Source organism: Schistocerca piceifrons, chromosome 5 (assembly GCF_021461385.2).
Source record: "Schistocerca piceifrons isolate TAMUIC-IGC-003096 chromosome 5, iqSchPice1.1, whole genome shotgun sequence".
Classification (NCBI taxonomy): Eukaryota; Metazoa; Arthropoda; class Insecta; order Orthoptera; family Acrididae; genus Schistocerca; species Schistocerca piceifrons.
The window spans coordinates 663,287,671-663,297,436 of record NC_060142.1 but is presented as its reverse complement, the minus strand read 5'-3'; positions in this window follow the sequence as shown (position 1 = coordinate 663,297,436).

Below are 9,766 nucleotides of genomic sequence, written 5' to 3'. Positions count from 1 at the left end.
GGGCCAACCGTAGCGCCTTCTGGTTTCCCTCTTCAAGCTAGACGAGTTTCATTCTTTTCAGTTTTTTCGTTTGATGATTATTTCGTGAGATATTTGGCCCGGTCACTATCAGTGGACCACCCTGTATAATTTACGGGTGTCTGCGCATGTAACTTTCATGCTCTGTAGTGTCGTCGGACGCTTAATTCGTGAGATATTTGGCCCGGTCACGATCAATGGACCACCCTGTATACGTGTGTACGTACGAGATAAACATAACGTGACACATGTAATTGGTGAAGGTAAACTGCCGCGGTGGATGGTGGTGCGGCCACCTCTGTGAAGGAGGCCGCGCCGGCTGCGCTGCGGGGCAGTCCTGGGGACGGCAGGCAGGTGCCGGCTGGCATCAGCGCTGAGCACGCTCCGATTGGCGGCTCTGCTCGCCGCGTCCGTAATGACAGGTGGCGGGAAGCCGTGGCGGCGGCCCACATAGCCTAGGTGGAGCGCCTCCCTTCTGTCGCACGACGGGGGCCGCGCTGGCGACGTGAGCATTGGGGGCAGCGCGGTACTCGCGTAAACGTGAGCGAACAACTGCTCCCAGAGTGCGGGTCACACGTGGCCAACGGGAGTGCTGCAGAACTGATCCATCGAACTACCATCCTACTGTCCACACCTCAGAGGAACGGGTGCGATAGGAATAAGGTAGCAAGATTAGTGTGTTTTGTGACTTGGTGGAGACAGAACAGCACACGTCATTCAAAAACAATTTCGTGAAAAGACTGCGACTGACTTGAGATTCGAGAGACGTAAATACGAGACCCAGACGAGCCAAAACATTATGAGCACTGTAAGGTTTCTACACTACTGGCCATTAAAATTGCTACACCAAGAAGAAATGCAGATGATAAACGGGTATTCATTGGACAAATATATTATACTAGAACTGACATGTGATTACATTTTCACGCAATTTGGGCGCATAGATCCTGAGAAATCAGTACCCAGAACAACCACCTCTGGCCGTAATAACGGCCTTGATACGCCTGGGCATTGAGTCAAACAGAGCTTGGATGGCGAGTACAGGTACAGCTGCCCATGCAGCTTCAACACGATACTACAGTTCATCATGGGTAGTGACAGGCGTATTGTGACGAGCCAGTTGCTCGGCCACCATTGACCAGACGTTTTCAATTGATGAGAGATCTGGAGAATGTGCTGGCCAGGGCAGCAGTCGAACATTTTCTGTATCCAGAAAGGCCCGTACAGGACCTGCAACATGCGGTCGTGCATTATCCTGCTGAAATTTACGGTTTCGCAGGGATCGAAAGAAGGGTAGAGCCACGGGTCGTAACACATCTGAAATGTAACGTCCACTGGTCAAAGCGCCGTCAATGCTAACAAGACGTGACCGAGACGTGTAACTAATGGCACCCCATACCATCACGCCGGGTGATACGCCAGTATGGCGATGACGAATACACGCTTCCAATGTGCGTTCACCGCGATGTCGCCAAACACGGATGCGACCATTATGATACTGTAAACAGAACCTTGATTCATCCGAAAAAATGACGGTTTGCCATTCGTGCAGCCAGTTTCGTCGTTAAGCACACCATCGCAGCCGCTCCTGTCTGTGATGCAGCGTCAAGGGTAACCGCAGCCAAGGTCTCCGAGCTGATAGTCCATGCTGCTGCAAACGTCGTCGAACTGTTTGTGCAGATGGTTGTTGTCTTGCAGACGTCCCCATCTGTTGACTCAGGGATCGAGACGTGGCTGCACGATCCGTTACAGCCACGTGAATAGGATGCCTGTCATCTCGACTGCTATTGATACGAGGCCGCTGGGATCCAGCACGGCGTTCCGTATTACCCTCCTGAACCCACCGATTCCATATTCTGCTAACAGACATTGGATCTCGACCAACGCGAGCAGCAATGTCGCGATACGATAAACCGCAACCGCGATAGGGTACAATCCGACCTTTATCAAATCCGGAAACGTGATGGTGCGCATTTCTTCTCCTTACACGAGGCATCACAACAACGTTTCACCACACAACGCCTGTCAACTGCTGTTTGTGTATGAGAAATCGGTCGGAAACTTTCCTCATGTCAGCACGTTGTAGGTGTCACCACTGGCGCCAACCTTGTGTGGATGCTCTGAAAAGCTAATCATTTTCATATCACAGCATCTTCTTCCTGTCGGTTAAATTTCGCGTCTGTAGCACGTCATCTTCGTGGTGTAGCAATTTTAATTGCCTGTAGTGTATTTGCGATGGCACGAGGCTTTTAGCGAGTTTATTGCCATTCTTTGGAAAGTTCGAAATGGACGCAACAGGGAAGATAACGATCTTTTTATGGTGTACTGTGGTTCCATCCAGGTCATGTTCTTAGCAAAAGACATGACGTAAACGCTTGGGAAAGAGGCCGCGAAACTGAATCTTTTTTTCCCTTTTCTCCCAATTACCTTTAAAGTCTCTGATTGGTAAAATTTGTGTATGCAGAGCAAGGGGAAGTTTCCCATCTTCGAATTCGGCGCTCCAGCTCGTGATTGGCTTGTGCTAGAGTGGGAGTAGTCTACGGTGTAAATGTGCTTTACTACCGAGCTGGCGAGGAAAGTGGAGCGAAACCCCACAGCACCAGCAGGTGGTATCCAGTCTCATGGTGGGCAGTGGTCATTATTTTTTGGCTGTTATGTGTTAATCTGGTAACTGATGGCAGCTGGTACGAAGCAAGTACCTCTTACATGGAATGTTTTTCAGAGTTCAACTGCCATCGAGTAAGTAAATGGTTCACAGTATTGTGTCTCTGATCAGTTAACTCACTGTACCCGATGTGGGTGGGGAACGGGTAGCTGTAGACTCAACAAAAGCGGGTCGAAGCGCGCCAGTAAGTTGCTGTGCTTGTTTGTCAACGACCGTGAAGAGAGACGTGACATTAGGGACATTTCTTATGAAGGTAGCGTATGAGCCGACGTACTGGAGCCGGCCGCTGTGGTCTCGCGGTTCTAGGCGCGCAGTCCGGAACCGCGCGACTGCTACGGTCGCAGGTTCGAATCCTACCTCGGGCATGGATGTGTGTGATGTCCTTAGGTTAGTTAGGTTTAAGTAGTTCTAAGTTCTAGGGGACTGATGACCACAGCTGTTAAGTCCCATAGTGCTCAGAGCCATTTGAACCATTTTTTTGAACCATTTGACGTACTGGAGTTCCCGCCATGTTCTTCAATGCAGAAGAAGAAGGTATCGCGGAAGATGAAAACAACAAAGGAAACTTGCGAACGACATTCTGTTAACCTTAGATTACAAAACACTCGTAAAACTTACGGTTGAAGTAGGGTATAAAAGAGGACATTCTGCTCTTCATTTGGTTTGTAACATACCATTGGCGATCTAAGCATTGTTATTAACTAATGCGTAATCTGTGCATTATGACTTGCTTTGTATAAAATGTGGCGTAGTAAACTTTACGACGGTTTAGTAACAATGTAATATTTGTCCCTCTTCAGTGTTCTAGGGTAAGTGGGACTCTGTAGGAGAGCAAGGGGTTGCCGGTGGGAAGGGGAAGGGGTGCTATACCTTAACATCCGGTTGACGGTGATGTCATGCAGCTAAGTCAGGCAGGAGTTAGAGAAGAAAGTGACCACAAATGATACCAAGTGAGGTGACACAGCAGGTAAAACAGGTTCCTTTAAATACCTTTCCAAATATTTTATAACGTAATAACGCACTTAGCTAGTGACCAACGATTTTACAAATATTGCGTAACGGCTGAATACTGCAAGCATTTAAAATACTTAACATGCTGCGGCACTGATGCATCACACGAACTGTGCCGTTAATCCACAACAAATTTTGCAGAGTAAGAATCTGTATACAGTAGGCGTAGCGTGTAGCGCATATGGCCAACGGCAAACCAAAAAACTCATATGATGTTCGTATGAGACCGTTGTTTACATTTTCTGCTAATGCTGAAGCATTAATATTACATGTATTTGCTCTGTTGTCAGATATCTGTTTATAAGCAATAGCAGCGGTGCTGAATTGTTGTTGCTACAGATACAAAACTGCATTCATTAAAGTAGGAAAAGTTACTTCTGAGTGATAAATAGCACAAAAGTGTAATTGTAGTTATCGTGCTAATAAGAAGCCCGTTACGTGCTGATTAATATACAGAAGGCAAAAAATTTTAGAGCTAATTTTTGTGATTCAAAAAAATGGCTCTGAGCACTATGGGACTCAACTGCTGAGGTCATTAGTCCCCTAGAACTTAGAACTAGTTAAACGTAACTAACCTAAGGACATCACAAACATCCATGCCCGAGGCAGGATTTTTGTGATTGTTTAGCCATATATTTACTACAAGAGTGCCATTAAATTCAGTAATGTGGGAGCGTATTGCCAGTCACTCCGTTGTAATGTAAGTATTGCGAATACATAGAAAGAAGGATCCTTTATTGTATGATTATATGATAGCGGAACAAACACTGGTATCAGTTACTTCTGTAAAATATCTGGGAGTATGCGTGTGGAACGATTTGAAGTGGAATGATCATATAAAATTAATTGTTGGTAAGGCGGGTACCAGGTTGAGATTCATTGGGACAGTCCTTAGAAAATGTAGTCCATCAACAAAGGAGGTGGCTTACAAAACACTCGTTTGACCTATACTTGAGTATTGCTCATCAGTGTGGGATCCGTACCAGATCGGGTTGACGGAGGAGATAGAGAAGATCCAAAGAAGAGCGGCGCGTTTCGTCACAGGGTTATTTGGTAACCGTGATAGCGTTACGGAGATGTTTAGCAAACTCAAGTGGCAGACTCTGCAAGAGAGGCGCTCTGCATCGCGGTGTAGCTTGCTCGCCAGGTTTCGAGAGGATGCGTTTCTGGATGAGGTATCGAATATATTGCTTCCCCCTACTTATACCTTCCGAGGAGATCACGAATGTAAAATTAGAGAGATTCGAGCGCGCACGGAGGCTTTCAGACAGTCGTTCTTCCCGCGAACCATACGCGACTGGAACAGGAAAGGGAGGTAATGACAGTGGCACGTAAAGTGCCCTCCGCCACACACCGTTGGGTGGCTTGCGGAGTATAAATGTAAATGTAGATGTAGATGTAGATGTGCAAACATATTTCTAGCAATTCTGTCTCCAGATAATTTTTATGAATAGTAGCCTGCGTCATAATCTCCATATTATGCTGATCTACAAACAGTTGTCCTTATTTTAAAGTAGTCAGAATAAACCGACCGTCGAAAATGTTCTGGACTGATTTTATTCCTGGCGGACGAGCGCTGTAGCTAACTGCGGTGGCAACTTGAGCTAAAAACCGTAAACAACAGATGTGTATTCGACCAGTCAGATGTGAACAGTGGTAAGAAGTGGACATTCGACCGACAGTGGAGCAACATCTCTAAATCAAATGTTCAATACATTTTCCAGAATGTTTTGAAGAAGAGAAAAGTGAGTGTAAAGTATATACCGCGCACCTCAACTCCCGAACAAAAACAACGACACGTAGACGCCTGCCGTGCGAAACACTGACAGTTCTTTTCTGAAAAAATTCTTTAGTGTTGACGAGACTTGGTGTTATCAATACGAACCTGCCACAAAACGATTATATGCAGAGATTCACATGAGCGGTCAACGCATTGACGACACAACCGACATTCCGGCCAATGTGACGTGCGAGTTTAACAACATCCCGAAGAAGGACTTTCCTGACTGTTTCAAATGACTGAGTGATCGCTTTGTGGCTTGCATTCGAGTGAGATTATCCTATGTAAAACACCTGAAGCATTAAAGCCACCATTTTAACTTTTCTCTGTTTTTAAAAATACAGCCTCGAAACTCTTTGGCTGATGGGATAGCAAACTTTAGTGCTAGTATCCGTGGCGTAAAGACTGAGTATGAGTGATCAATATTTTAGTTTCCCCAAGGATGAACGAACATCAAACATAAGGCACCAGAAAGTAAAAACGTAAAAATTTTCTCAGTAAAAATATTTACCTGTGTAATAAATCGATAATTCTCTGCATGTTCTTACCTTCAAATTCGATGTTTTTCTAGACACTTCCAGTCTGGCGTACTAGGAAGCCTCTTCATCTCCCACTACCTACTGCAACCTACATCCTTCTGAATCTGCTTAGTGTATTCATCTCTTGGTCTCCCTCTACGATTTTTACCCTCCACGCTGCCCTCCAACACTAAATTGGTGATCCCTTGATGCCTCAGAACATGTCCTACCAACCGATACCTTCTTCTGGTCAAGTTGTGCCACAAACTTCTCTTCTCCCCAATTCTATTCAATACCTCCTCATTAGTTACGTGATCTACCCATCTAATCTTCAGCATTCTTCTGTAGCACCACGTTTTGAAAGCTTCTATTCTCTTCTTGTCCAAACTATTTATCGTCCATGCTTCACTTCCATACATAGCTACACTCCATACAAATACTTTCAGAAACGACTTCCTTACACTTAAATCTATACTCGATGTTAACAAATTTCTCTTCTTCAGAAACGATTTCCTTGCCATTGCCAGTCTACATTTTATATCCTCTCTACTTCGACCATCATCAGTTATTTTACTCCCTAAATAGCAAAACTCCTTTACTACTTTAAGTGTCTCATTTCCTAATCTAATTCCCTCAGCATCACCCGATTTACTCTGACTACATTCCATTATCCTCGTTATGCTTTTGTTGATGTTCATCTTATATCCTCCTTTCAAGACACTGTCCATTCCAAAAAGTAACGGTGTTTATTTCCCCCTTCCCTGTAGCAAAACATTTGCAACATTTTAGCTGTGACACTTGTTGCTAAGAAGGAAACATCTTTCTTTTCTGTCCTCGAACCTTTAAGCCAAGTTCACTCCAGATGTAGAATGAAAAATATCAACTACTTAAACTAACTTATGCTAAAGACAACACACACACCCATGCCCGAGGGAGGACTCGAACCTCCGGCGGGAGGGCCCGCGCAATCCGTGACATGACGCCTAAACCTCGCGGCCAGTTAAAATTTAACATTTCGTAAAACTCAGGAGGAACTTACATTAAATCTTATCACCCAGTACAATATTTCATTTGTTAATGAGAAACACGATTGATCAAGTGAGCTGTAAAATAATATTTCGATCTCTGTGTAAATACCATTGCAATAGCATGTAAAAACGTTACAAATCAATTTTAAAAACAAGATGGCAACATTCAGATGAAACAAGCAAGAAAATTAATCAGGAATTAAATACCTAACAAACGAAATATATCGTGGTAAACTGACGTTAATCGCTATCGCGAGAATAAATTACATCAGTCTTGGATGTAGTACCATCAGACGTCACTAGATGGCGGAAGGAGCGAAAGCTCGATAGTTGGACAGAATCATGATGGTAGTCTCTTATTTATTTGTTAGTTGCCGTTGTTACATATGACCTGCATTCTAGCAGATGTTTCAGTCCGTGTTTCACAGTTATTTTTACTATTAAGATCCACAGTGCATTAAAAACACTCAGACCTGTCATGAACATAGTACCAACAACAGTCACTAGGTCGCGGGCTAATCGAAAGATCTAACAGACACCGAAATTTCTCGAACTGTGACATAACTCTTCGAACAGTTCGTGTACATTGGTGACAAAAAATCCGTTCTGTGTATCTGAATGTCCACTCCATAGATATTCCTACTCCATGATTATAATCCGTTCATCATAAGAGTAAACCTGATGTAAGGCTTGTACTATGTATTCTTCCGCGTTTGCTGGAACCTCAATGGATTTCAGTTTCACTTGGGACTGCAACTAAGCTGTCGTAAGTACTGTCTACATCTACATCTACATCTACATTGATACTCCGCAAGCCACCCAACGGTGTGTGGCGGAGGGCACTTTACGTGCCACTGTCATTACCTCCCTTTCCTGTTCCAGTCGCGTATGGTTCGCGGGAAGAACGACTGTCTGAAAGCCTCCGTGCGCGCTCTAATCTCTCTAATTTTACATTCGTGATCTCCTCGGGAAGTATAAGTAGGGGGAAGCAATATATTCGATACCTCATCCAGAAACGCACCCTCTCGAAACCTGGCGAGCAAGCTACACCGCGATGCAGAGCGCCTCTCTTGCAGAGTCTGCCACTTGAGTTTATTAAACATCTCCGTAACGCTATCACGGTTACCAAATAACCCAGTGACGAAACGCGCCGCTCTTCTTTGGATCTTCTCTATCTCCTCCGTCAGACCGATCTGGTGCGGATCCCACACTGATGAGCAATACTCAAGTATAGGTCGAACGAGTGTTTTGTAAGCCACCTCCTTTGTTGATGGACTACATTTTCTAAGCACTCTCCCAATGAATCTCAACCTGGTACCCGCCTTACCAACAATTAGTTTTATATGATCATTCCACTTCAAATCGTTCCGTACGCATACTCCCAGATATTTTACAGAAGTAACTGCTACCAGTGTTTGTTCCGCTATCATATTATCATACAATAAAGGATCCTTCTTTCTATGTATTCGCAATACATTACATTTGTCTATGTTAAGGGTCAGTTGCCACTCCCTGCACCAAGTGCCTATCCGCTGCAGATCTTCCTGTATTTCGCTACAATTTTCTAACGCAGCAACTTCTCTGTATACTACAGCATCATCCGCGAAAAGCTGCATGGAACTTCCGACACTATCTACTAAGTCATTTATATATATTGTGAAAAGCAATGGTCCCATAACACTCCCCTGTGGGACGCCAGAGGTTACTTTAACGTCTGTAGACGTCTCTCCATTGATAACAACATGCTGTGTTCTGTTTGCTAAAAACTCTTCAATCCAGTCACACAGGTGGTCTGATATTCCGTAGGCTCTTACTTTGTTTATCAGGCGACAGTGCGGAACTGTATCGAACGCCTTCCGGAAGTCAAGAAAAATAGCATCTACCTGGGAGCCTGTATCTAATATTTTCTGGGTCTCATGAACAAATAAGGCGAGTTGGGTCTCACACGATCGCTGTTTCCGGAATCCATGTTGATTCCTACATAGTAGATTCTGGGTTTCCAGAAATGACATGATACGCGAGCAAAAAACATGTTCTAAAATTCTACAAGAGATCGACGTAAGAGATATAGGTCTATAGTTTTGCGCATCTGCTCGACGACCCTTCTTGAAGACTGGGACTATCTGTGCTCTTTTCCAATCATTTGGAACCCTCCGTTCCTCTAGAGACTTGCGGTACACGGCTGTTAGAAGGGGGGCAAGTTCTTTCGCGTACTCTGTGTAGAATCGAATTGGTATCCCGTCAGGTCCAGTGGACTTTCCTCTATTGAGTGATTCCAGTTGCTTTTCTATTCCTTGGACACTTATTTCGATGTCAGCCATTTTTTCGTTTGTGCGAGGATTTAGAGAAGGAACTGCAGTGCGGTCTTCCTCTGTGAAACAGCTTTGGAAAAAGGTGTTTAGTATTTCAGCTTTACGCGTGTCATCCTCTGTTTCAATGCCATCATCATCCCGGAGTGTCTGGATATGCTGTTTCGAGCCACTTACTGATTTAACGTAAGACCAGAACTTCCTAGGATTTTCTGTCAAGTCGGTACATAGAATTTTACTTTCGAATTCACTGAACGCTTCACGCATAGCCCTCCTTACGCTAACTTTGACATCGTTTAGCTTCAGTTTGTCTGAGAGGTATTGGCTGCGTTTAAACTTGGAGTGGAGCTCTCTTTGCTTTCGCAGTAGTTTCCTAACTACTGTACGATAATAAGGGTGCGTTTTGTGCTGTGCGTTACGCGCACATCGACTTGGCG